Raw genomic sequence first — 12607 nt, forward strand, 5'->3', positions numbered from 1 at the left:
GCAGACAAATTTCCAGATGTCTTAAAAGACAAGACACAACTGCAAAGGTTCCTTGGCTGCCTAAATTATGTAAGCAGTTTTTATCAAGACTGTGCCAGTGACAGGAAAGTGCTGAATAAGCGGCTTGGCAAAAATCCCCCTCAATGGTCAGATGCCCATACCAGAGCAGTGCAAGAAATCAAAGCAAAGGTAAAGTCCTTGCCTATACTGTACATAGCAGATGATGAGGCATTCAAAATAGTTGAATCCGACGCCAGTGACATAGGCTGGGGAGGGATTCTAAAACAAAAAGTTGACAAAGAAGGACAAGTGGTACAGTTTGCCTCAGGAGTATGGAACCCAACAAAACAGAATTATTCTATTATTGAAAGAGAAGTGAAAGCTGCATGGAATTGCATCAGCAAGTTTGCAGTATATCTAATAAACAAGCCTTTTCTTCTCAGAACAGATGCGTCAGCAATGAAGAAAGTCCTATCCAAGGACATCAAGAAACCAGAAGAAGCAAAGTTTGCCAGATGGTAGGCGCTCTTTGCAAATTTTGATTTTTCCATTGAGCACATCAAAGGAAAGGAAAATTGTCTCCCTGACTTTCTCAGCAGGGAATACCTTGAACAAAATATAGTACATATCATGATGATTATTACTGAGTGGGACCAGCACCAAAAACAAGAGGTCTTGAGAACCATTCCAGATAATCAAGACTGGGATACATACAGAGACAATTGGAGACCCACATGGCAATTAAGGAACACAAAAGTCCTTGATGCCAACTTACATCCTCACACTGATCTCCAGCATTATGTACCTGAAAGAAAGGTGTACCCAAAGGGCAGAAAATGGATCCATGATATGATGTATGACAAAGCAAAAGCAGATGCTGGAACCGCAAGACGGGCCCTGGAAACGAATTTTCATGACATTGGATGTATCTGGCACCATGGAGGCCGTGACACAGGAATCTATGAAAGCTATTATTGCATCTACCGAACCAGAGACTTGTGGATCAACCAACCCCAAGTCCAACCATGTGCTCGATGGCCCAGAAATGATCCCAAAGTAATGTTCCCTGACACAGTTTATGATTTTTCAGATTATAAAAAGCTGTGGTGGGACTTCATGAATGTTGATGACAGAGAAGAAACCCATTACACAAAGTTGAAATTCAGTACAATGGCAGCATCCCAGAAAAATCTACAATGTGAATGGTTTCAGAATTGGTGGACAGATTACGGAGTTAGCAGAACAGCCATGGACCCAGTATATCATGAAAGATATGAAAGAAAATACTGTCACAGATGTTTTGAGTACAACATTGGGGAATGTTTTCATCGTATATACAGCACAGTCAAAGAAATGACAGTTCAAGAGTGGGATCCTTTTCACATGACAAATTATTCCCTCCAGGAATACATGAGAGAGCACTTAGAATGGTATGTCTTAACCAAAGTCCAGCATCAAATCATACTGGGTAAACCCATGATAGTCCGGAGGATTTATACAAAGGCATGTGATGATCTACTTTATAAAAGAAACAGATTCCCTGATCTGACTGTATTCTGATTACGTACCAGTCACAAGGGCTTAATTGTGACCAGAGTTCCCGTGGGCTTTACTGTTTAAAAGCTTCCACAGTGTAAATATTCTTATCTAGTCTTTTCCCGTGGGCTTTTTGTACAAAAGTATCCACTGTGTAGATAGCCATAATGTCCGAATCTACTTTACAGACTATATCTCATGCGTTACCCGGAAGCAATTATTCGGTCTGTTTTATGGACCCAAATATTTGTGCGGACATCGCTCTGATAAAACAAAAATATGACAATAAATGCGAATGTGCTAACTTATACAAATATATAGAATATATCGCAAATATTAGAACACAATAAATTAAAAAATAAACGGAACACTTTGGACATGGGCGAGGAATGCGAGATGATTTAGCAATGCACGACACTCATCCCATTTGAACTCTATTCCACCAATATAGAACTTTAATATAATCGCGATTGCTGACAGATAAATTTATTATAGATTAATCATTAGGAAGGCACAAGTTCCTCTGGCATAGGGAGGACAACAATAACAATGATTAAATCGATACTATTTAGCTGTGTGGCCTTCAAAATCTTAATTTTTTCCTGAACAATTTTTACATTAGTCAAATTCATTTTAAATCTAAGTTTATTAAAAGAGTTGTTTTTATGTGAGATTTTTTTGGAGTCTTAGGATTTCTCGCTGACTAAAAAGTATGTGGTTAAAATTTAATTTGTGTTGTTTAAACTGATTTTTTGACTATATATATGGATTCAACACCTTGAAAAACCCTAGGGCACTTTGATTGTGCAAAGTTCACCCATCAAACTTGCAATTTCAATGAATCCCTACTTGATCGGAAAATAAACGAGAAAACTTTTCAAAAGGTCTCACATATAGACAACACGTTTCTCAAGTGTGATTAAATCTAAAATTAATTTTTAATTCTATTATATATAATTAAAAATTATAATTATTGTTTTTTATTTTTAATGGTGACTAAGTCAACATTAGGTAACTAACGTGTAAAATGGTTGTCATACTAGATGGAAAAAGATTTGGGCCGAATTAATATACCAACATAGATTTATCTTAACTCTAGATCTAACAAGTGTCATAAGGGATCAAATCTCTTTTTACTTTAAGAGAGGTTTGCATCTTGGGAGTGTAGAGAGAAATCAAATCTCTTTTCACTTTAAAAGAGGTTTGTATCTCAGGAGATTTGACCCCTCATGTCGCTTGGTAACGGAGTTAAGATGGATTTATGTTGATTTAATTTACCCCTTTAGATAGGCTATATTCCACATAAATACTATGGGTGAATACCATGAAATTATTTTTATTTTAAGGTTTATTTTTATTATTTTTATTTTATTTTGACTAAATAATATTTCACAATATTGTTGTTTTTTGTTTTGTTTTGTTTTTTTTTAATGTAATTTGGAAGAGTCAAACGACAAGACATTATAACATCTCTTCCACATAGCCTCTAGGTGTAACAAGTTAATCTTCTTGATACTGCCACTCTAACATAACATAACCATGAAATTGTTATGATTTTCCATGTATCATTTTGTGGGTGTTAAATTGTACGTTGAAATTTTGTCGTCTATCCAAATTGATTCAGTTGAATGTCACTTTGCTCTTCTATTAAATTAAATATAACTCAGGATATCTATAATTTGCCGAAAGGCATTCTATATTTGAATCAATCTTTGAGTTTTTTGTTAGAAAAACAAATTAAGTGGATGGTGAAGATTCACATGCACATAATATTCTCAAATCAAACCATAATGCAATATTCATATGCAATATGGAGAGTTTAGATTTATCTCAAATCAAACCATAATGTTCGACATTTCTACTCTTAAAAAGTTTAATGTGCAATTTAAATACATCTTTGTTTCTTTAATTCCTCCATCCTTTCTTTTCCTTCATCACTGCTATTCATTCTTCGTCACTTCAATTCACCCTTTCTATTCGTCGTTGTCTACTAATGCCACAAATTTTCCCGGATGGTAGATTTCTTGCCATAATTCATTAAAAAAAATTCAAAAAATTAGAATGCTAAAGTGTTTGAACCATTTTTTTATGGTGGAAATAGATTCAACACCATCAATAACCCTTGGGACACCAAAAATCTTGAAATTTGACAGTTGTAACCCAAATTTTCAAAAAATTCTGTCGGATTTTGTCATAATCTTGCCAGAATTTCCATTCTTTTTCGAGTTAATATGTGGGTTCTTTAGGCTACGCATTTTCTATTTTCTATGTTGTACATAATCATTGGAAATTCAAGCTCATGAGTTCCAATTGAGTCAATCTATGCGATTCACTCACGAGGATATAAAATCTACATTCAGTGACTGTGGTTACAAATTGGAGGACAAAACAACAAACATCAGGGCTTGAAGATCTTGGTCTCCTCCGACAAATAACAATGAGCTTCATGGGGATATATTTTTTACAGATTAGATATTTTAACCAAATTTTACTGTTGTTGTTGTGATTTATAGAGACACGGTTGTTGGATATAATTTCCATATAACCAAATGTTAAGAGAAATGCATTTTGCATCTCTCAATTTGCATTGAGCTTCCATACAAATAAAAAAATTGGAGTATACCATGAGCAAAGCCATATTATCATAGTATGTTTTATCCAATTTTAATTTATCATAGAAAATTATGGTGAATTATGGTTAAATTGGTGCAACCATGTTCACCCATGGTCAATATCTCCATGATATATTACCCATGCAAAACCGTGTTCAATTATAGTCAATCATAATATATCATAGTAAACTATAACTAGCATGTCCCCCAAATGGGGGTAGGGAATGCCGAAAGGAGAAAAGGAAGATAGAAAATGTGCAAAATATTCAAGGCAAGGTATGTTTAATAGTTAATTTGTAATAAGTTAGGATTTTTGTTTTCTATAAAATATATATTAGAGTAAAATTCCATTTTTTAAGCACATCACCAAACACTATTACATATGGAATAATAGACAAGAGCAATGATTTCATGTATATAATTACAATCACAACATAGAAGAATCTAGGATGTTGTGTCCACACATGGCAGTGGTGAGAGTGACAAATCATGTAATCATGCCTCTTCTTTCTTTCATAGTGAGACATAAGAAATATCCTTGAAAGGAGAACGATTGTGCTATTCACATTCCTTCTAGAGTAGTAGTGCGTGCCATTTCTCTAAAGGTCAAACCTTGATGTTTAGGGTTATCAATGTCAATTGTAGCCTTGATCATGGTCATTCCTTGAGATTTATGTATAGTCAATGCCAAAGCCATCTTAAGGGGGTTTTTTTCTTGTTACTTCGTTGTATGGGTGGAAGTGGGACATACTTTGATTATGTATTGTCCCATGGAGAGCCAATTTATTTATCAAATTCCACAACAACATATGCTGGTAAAATTGGATGGCTATGTCCTGGTGCATATACAATTTCATGAATTTTATAAGAGCACCATTGACTAATCTTGCTTGGACACATAAATTGCAAGATAAAATAGCTCATTTTCCTACGCATATCAATATCCATTTTTCCAATTGGTCATCATCTTGTTGGTGTGCTTCTAAGCTATTTGTGAATTCTGCAATACTCTGTGAAATTGGCATATGCAATGATTTGATCATGGGATTTGTTATGGTTATCAACAAGAATATTTATTGCAAAGAGGTGGATTGAAGTGTCAAATATATGACATTCTTCGATGGATAAGAATCTGTTAGTCCTTGAATGAAGGAGGTTCCAGTCATATATTGTTGGTTTAGCACTGTGAATGTTAGTTAATAGCTAGCGGAAGAGAGACTAGGCGTCCATAACTCCTCGTTGTTGAAACACTTTTTGTAAATTGATTACAGTGGTAAAGGTTGTCCATGAATTCTTTGCTAGAGTTTTACCTGCATAAAAGGGTTTGTCCATTACTAGTGGAAGCTAGCCCTGGTCCCCGACAAGAATTATTGAGTGGTGACCAAATGATCAGTGGTTTGTTTCTGGAAATGCCTCACGAAAATGACTCTCTATCTGCACAAATAATTTGGAGCCTATGAAATGCATCTCATCGATTAGAATGTATTGAATATATTTCATATCTTGTTGGAAGAATATAAGGGATTGACCACTTAAATTCTTCATGTCTTTGATAGGAATCCGAAGCCCTGAATGTATAGTGGTTGCATGTATGTTAAATGTTGCAACATTGGTAGGGACAAGAAGAAGTATTGGGCTATGGCTAGTTATTTCTTGAGAAGATAATGCCTCTTTGATGTGGCTTATCAAGTAGTCTTTTCTAGTGCATGAAGTTCCTTGGATGATCATCTTTAATGACGCTTTTGGCTCTGCTTCTTATGAGTGTTGTATGACTATGTCCAATGCATGTTGTTGATGTGTAGACAATGTATTTATGAAAGAACATAGTGGATTGTGTTCTTGTATTACTTCCCCATTCCTTCGATTTTAGTTGATGAAGTTAGGGTGCAAAATCAATTGTACCTTTTGATACTTTTAGTTGATCCCATGGTTGGGAAGTATTGATTCCTCAAAGGCCTAGCATGTCAAGAGAAAATAATTGGATATTCCATGTAGGGACCAATGTTGATAAATCTTTCCATTCATTCATCTCCATGTATGACTGTATGCCAATATTGGTAGGTTCTTCTTCAGATGGTTGGTCATCATGAGTGAGAATAGGGATGTGATTAACATGCCATTCATGGTACTCATTTCTTATGCTCTCCTAGTTAGCCAAAATTTCTTCTTCAGAAAGACCTATGTCTTTAGAGAAAGAGCATAAGGGTTTATATAAGAGTAGCTCACTCCAACTGAAAGCAACAAAGGAATTGAAATATTTGTTTGGTATTGTATTAAAAAGTGGCCATACATGGATAATTGTGGGGATGTGACTTTTTTTCCATTTTTCATATTTTCATGCATTGTTATATATCCAATATTTTGTAAGGTTAAGCGAACATATAGCATCCATGAAAGTAGGACGAGTCAAATATGCATCGATGAAGGTAGATCCTGATAAGTAGTCAAAAAACTCATGAGATAATCCACCAAATATTTGGCAACCAAAATTTAATTTGGTGAAGGTGCGACTACATGTGATAAGGGGAAACTTTTGGAGCATATGGCAAGTTTACTGCGCGGTTATGTCACGATCTACAATTTATTTTGAGTGAAAGTGTAGATAGGAATTTGAGGCAGAATCATCTGGACGTCATGTAGCTGCAATTCTTGTTAACATATGGTGGTATGTATTAGATCTCCCCTCTCCTTTGGAATCATATTTGACAATGTATTTCAAAATTGCATTAAGGGAGAGAACGAGTTAGCAGTCAACATTTTCTCTTTGTGTTTGAAGTATGTTAGGATTATGGATGTTTAGGAACTTGTCATTGCCTGCTAGATGATATATCTTTTGGCCTATTTCATCAATGCAGAGTGTTGATTCCATTTTCACCTTTCAAGGGAACTTATACCTACATTCAAAGGTAACCCATTTTTTGCATAGACATGTTTTGTTAGTGCATTTTATATGTCTTTGAGCTTTATTGAAGAGTTGATCATAATCCTAAAGTGGGTTGACTTTAAATATCTCTTGTGTATCTAGCAAGCAAGGGTCATCTTCAATGGATTCATGAATAGCCATGTGTGTGTCATGGTCTTTTCTAGGATTCCAAGGGGTAACACAATTATCAAAGAAACTCTTTTCACTATTGATTTGGTTTGAGTTTTCCCAATCCATTGTTTCCATGTTTGGGGCATCAATAAGCCATAAGAAGCCATGTATATGTGCATAGCCTCGATGTTTCCATTCATACCTACAAAATGAATATAAAATTAGTAGGAGAAAGGATATTTTTTTGAGGTTAAGTAGAGGTAGTATGAAGTATTATAGACTATGCACCTATTGTAGCAGCTACAACCACCCTCCAAAATTTTGGCTCGCATGAAAATTTCAGAGCCTAACTTGGATCCTGCGATTGATTGTCCTTGGTCGTTTATTGGTAAGCCAATGATCTCAAACTTCCCCTCCTTGATCTTAAGAACTTCTCATGTTCTCATCTTTATGCAGCATGTGTCATCTTTCGGCATAGGGGTTGTTGTTTGGCATGCAAAGGGATTGTTTTTTTGCTTCATGGGAATTGTGTGCTTATGAGTGGTTCTCATCACATAGACATGTTTCACACTCACTTCACGCACTCTTGTCACGAAGGTTGTTGCATCAAGAAAAGTATGTCTTATGCATTTTAGATGGTCTATGTTGTGTCATTAGTGTCCATGTGTGATTACAGTCGAGTCCTATCACTGTTTACATATGTGTCACTGATCTCACACTTAGCCATTTCCCAAGCAACCTAGCCTCATCCAGCTTCCCAGAACTTTGCACTTTGCTTCTGCAACCATCAAGCTTCCTCCCTTGCCTACTGAAACCCCACAGTGTGCAAAGACTCCAACATCCCCTGGCATCCAAAATTGCACAGTGCTTTCCTCCAGTGCCCTTCCCAGCCAAAACATATTGTCAATAGAAATGGGCACTATTGTCCCTCAGTTTCTCAGTTTGTCTTGTACCCAGAAACTATGCAATATTGCCTCTCAGCTGCACTGCACTCAGAAATTGCATAGAGGTGTCCTCCTAGGACCCCCATCCTATAGTAGTGTCCCATGCCTAAAAAATGTGCAGTGTTGTCCAAGCTACCCTGTTTGTCTTGCATTCATAAACTACGCAAATGGGCCTCCCATGGCCTCATCTTGGTAGTAGTTACTTCTCGTTGAAACCGTGTTGATCCATCGCTCAATGACTACAAGAAAATGTGACATGCTGAGATCACTCTCAAGGAGTCAAGGAGAAGGACCAAGAGACCAAGTAATGGAAAATGATCATGACCGCATGTAAACTCTTTCAGATGCATGATCATCTCGAGGGTAATTATGGTAAGTAAAGAACACCTGTTGAAGTACACCTCTTAGTTGAGTTTGTAGGAATGCTTGTCATTGTCATATCATCCTGTTCTCAGTAACATGCATGTGCGCAAACAAGAAAAGTCATTTCATATGTTTCCTCTACATATCTTGCTTCGTTTTCTCTTGTTTGACCAACTGTCGTCTTCGACATGTTGATTTCTATTTCATTCTTACGACCTTGTTCTGGTGAGGTTGAAGGTTTTTGTTTGAGTTGTGTTCTCTATGTAAACATCTATTGCACTCACACATGATGTTGTAAGCACTATCGCGCAAGTGTCGTCATGGTTGTCTGAAGGTCTATCCGAAGTGTCGCACTTATCACTTTCATCATTAGACAATCCCACAGTCAGTCACACTGAGCATATGTTGTCTTCTTGGTTCGAGATGTCTTGTCATCAAGTCATGTTGAGTGTGTGTTCACAAGGTCATGTATACATGAGTTCACTAGCTCACACACACAACCATTTTTCTGAAGATCTATCGACCAGACCAACCTCCATCAGACTGACCTCCACTGAGTTGCACTGCACAGTCTCAACCCTCAAAGACCAAGTACTGCTACCCATAATTGCACAGATCTTGAGGCTGCCTCCTTGGCAGTCTGTACTGCTCAATCCTGGAATCGACTTGGCCGACTGTCACCCAGAACATTGCAGAATTTGCCCAAGAATCCATCTCGATTTTTTCTTCCTGCAAGCTAATCCATCATGCCTCCTGCTGGTCACCCAAATATTTTGACTGGGTAGTGAGCCCGGGCTTCACTCCTCCCAAAAATCGTGTAGAAGTTGTCAGCATGCCTGCCTCCGTTGACTAAAGAAATTGCGAAAAAAAGAGGGACAAGCACCCACTTCCTATCATTGCATTGTCTCTAAAAATTGCGTGGTTATGTTAGTTAGTGCCCCTGATAGACGACATGACCAAGCACCTTCACCTAAGGAGAGTGCAACCATGCTATGATACCAATATGTAAAACCCCCTCCTCCGAGGTGCACCCAAGAAACTGACTAGCCAGGCTAAAAATACGACAAGAGAAGTCACTATAAGGGATTCAACTTCCTTGGTGACCTTAAGGAAATGGAACCGATGAAATATATTAAACAAAACCCATCCACATCAGCAAAAACACCTTTAGGAGACTTGTCAAGCACTTAGACATCTTGTCCCTGAGTCCCACTGATGATTCAAGCCTTTTAACCCCTGGTCGCTCTGATGTTGTAGGCAAGACAATGTCCAAAAGCTGAAGTCGCTCTTACAGGTCTATGTGCCAACTTCCTTGAACTCTTTTTAGTAGACCTGTGCTAGCATCCCTGAGATTTGAGCCACTTTTCTAGCCCAAAATCACGGCCTCTTCCAGAAACTTGTTATAACCTTTAGAATCCATCAAAGACATGATGAAAATAAAAACAAATCAAAATTCAATCTCAGGACTAGGCTTGAGCATCCCCAACTAGGACTGGAATTCTGTCAAACACTTAGCATCAATGCAACCTACAGGTCTAGGATACAAAGCAGAGCGTGAATGACTGAAAGAACTTATGAAACATAACCAGAAGGGTCACCTCATTCTCCATTGAGCTGTAGTAACATCAATTAGGTCTTGCATCCATCCATTTAACAATTACAAGTAAATACATGAAATAACCATGACATGAACAAGTCATATAACCATGCTTATAACAACCATAAAACCATATAAATATCAGAGATATGACAACTGTTAAATCCACATATAAACAAGTTCAAAAGTAAGAGAACTTAGCTTTTATTAATCATATACAAGTCTGACCAGGTTTGAGACTTCCACGCACCACTCGACCATAGACATGGCTTAACCAAATGTCTCTGTCAGTGAGTCACCCCTGTGCCATATTCCAAGCATGAATGTGGGATCTCATAGAACAACCAAGGGAATCTATAGGTTAAACCACCTCCACCCTCATCAAACCGTGATCACACCAAAATCGGTGCTCTAATCACAACCAAAACTGAACTTGGAATGCCATCCAGAATCCATCACTATCCTTGAGGAATTTCCCATCTCCTTGTCTCTCAGGATTTACCGCAATCCAATCCCGCATCACTAAGCCCTAAACTGAGACCTGTCTCTCAGGCTTTACCCAAATCCAAACCCAAATTACTAGGCCCTAAATCGAGACTTCTTCCTCAGGATTTACCTTGTACCCCAACAAAGCTGGTGAAGGGATTCCCAGGCCTTTGGGAATGAACCTTCAAACCACCTCTGCCCCGTATTTTTAAATCCATCCAGAAAACCAAAGCTCAAAACCAAGCTAAACATCCCAACATACAATGGCATCTGAGAAAATGAAAGGCTAGGCTGAAAACCAATGTCATAACCCGACAAAACCATGCCACCGACAGCAAGAGAACCATACACCAACATGCAAATCCATGCATGTCCAAACTAGCTAGGAGATGACACATGCAAAAGGTTAGCTCCAAGTATTGTGAGTGAAGCTTCTTGATCCTGCTTTTCCTTCCTTGATCTTTGCTTTCCTTGCTTTCCCTTTGGTAGAGGGAATTACTCCCCTAGGGCTTTTTGGGTCAAACCCTAGCAGACTGTAAGTTGTCTATTCAAAGAAACATGCATTCATACAGCCATTATGCTATTATAAGCAAATTCTATGATAAGGGTACGTACCTTTAGTCCTCCATTTGAGAAGGCCTTTAGGGTCCAAACCATTCTTGGAGTTCCCTTCTTCTCTTTTGTCCTGCAAAACAAACAATTCAAAGAACACAAGAGTACATGGACAAAAACTTATAAAGAAACCATCTTCATGTTACAAAGAAAGGTAGTTAGTTATGAAATCCAAACAACCATCTATACATGAATTCAAAACATGAATATCATTAACATAAAGAAGATTCAATTCGGGAACCAAGACATATGTTTATTTTTATTATAGACAAATAAAGTACATAAAAAGGAATATGTTCACCTGAGTCACCTTCAGCAGGTTCCAAGCAAAGCTTCCTTCCGGATCCGTTCCAGCGTCAAGCCTCTCACAAAACTCCTTCCATGACTCTCTCCATGATGTCATAAATGGTGGATGAACATCAACACACAAGGAAACAAAGGTTTCCTGTACAAAATGGGGGAAGTGCAGAAGGCACAAGGGACTGCAGACCTGGTCAAGGGGAAAATCTCAGCATAATAACGTTTCTCTCTATTCTCTCTTTCCTTAGGCCTTCCCTTTGAGGTCTTTTTATACCATCTCCAAAGTAGTTTTTTAGTTAGGAGTTGGTTGGGAAGAGTTGGGCCACGGGCATTAATAGGTTATCAGCAGGTAAAACCCACGATCTCCGCCCGAAAAAGAAGGAATTTTATATTTTTTTAAGTGTTTTAATACATACACGTGGGTTGGATATACACAGACCCAGAATAAATTTTAGGACCAGGTCTGGAAGGAGGGGTTGCCCTAGGCCATGAGTACAGCATCACAAACCATAAGAGTGAGATTTGGAGCTATAACAGATGCCCCCTAATATATGAGGTCAAAAGGGGTACATGATGGCCGAAATATATTATGCGACTACATGGAAAGGAAGTCCGTCAAAAACCGAATTCAGCCTACCAAGCCACCAAAAAAGATCAGAAAGAAACACTGTCTGAGGCGGGCATACCCATGCTCAGAAAAAGTAAAGCATGTCCGCATATCAAGTACAAGCGGATCCACTAAGTATACAAGTATAAATGACTGAAAGATACGTAATGGATCATCTGATCATAATGAACAAGTGCATGTCTGAATATCACATATAAGACTGTCAATGATGCTGAAAGATGCAACGGATCACTGATATCAAAGACTGATCCCAAAAGGTACCAACTGAACATGATGGAATAGGATGGTACTACACTGCAAACTCAGGTGCCAGCATATAGAATGTCGCCATGACTGACTGCAACATATAAAGTGGAGTGGTATCAACTAGCAGCAACAGAGCAACTGTCAAGTGAACCAATGAATGATGGTAGAACCTGAGGTCTTCACCGACCGCTGTGGTACATATCTACACCATGGGAATAAATGATCTGAAGTCGACCATGTGACAAATCA

The 12607-nt window shown here is 37.9% G+C and overlaps 1 pseudogene; it reads left to right on the forward strand.

Annotated features, from left to right (window-relative positions):
- The first annotated feature begins 856 nt into the window (after positions 1 to 856).
- The window catches only part of LOC149207109 (ABC transporter B family member 15-like), a 50315-nt pseudogene continuing 38564 nt past the window's right edge, over positions 857 to 12607 (forward strand).

This window comes from Pinus tabuliformis, chromosome 1_2, assembly GCF_031772625.1.
Source record: "Pinus tabuliformis cultivar Carrire ecotype Pingquan chromosome 1_2, CPIR1, whole genome shotgun sequence".
Taxonomy (NCBI): Eukaryota; Viridiplantae; Streptophyta; class Pinopsida; order Pinales; family Pinaceae; genus Pinus; species Pinus tabuliformis.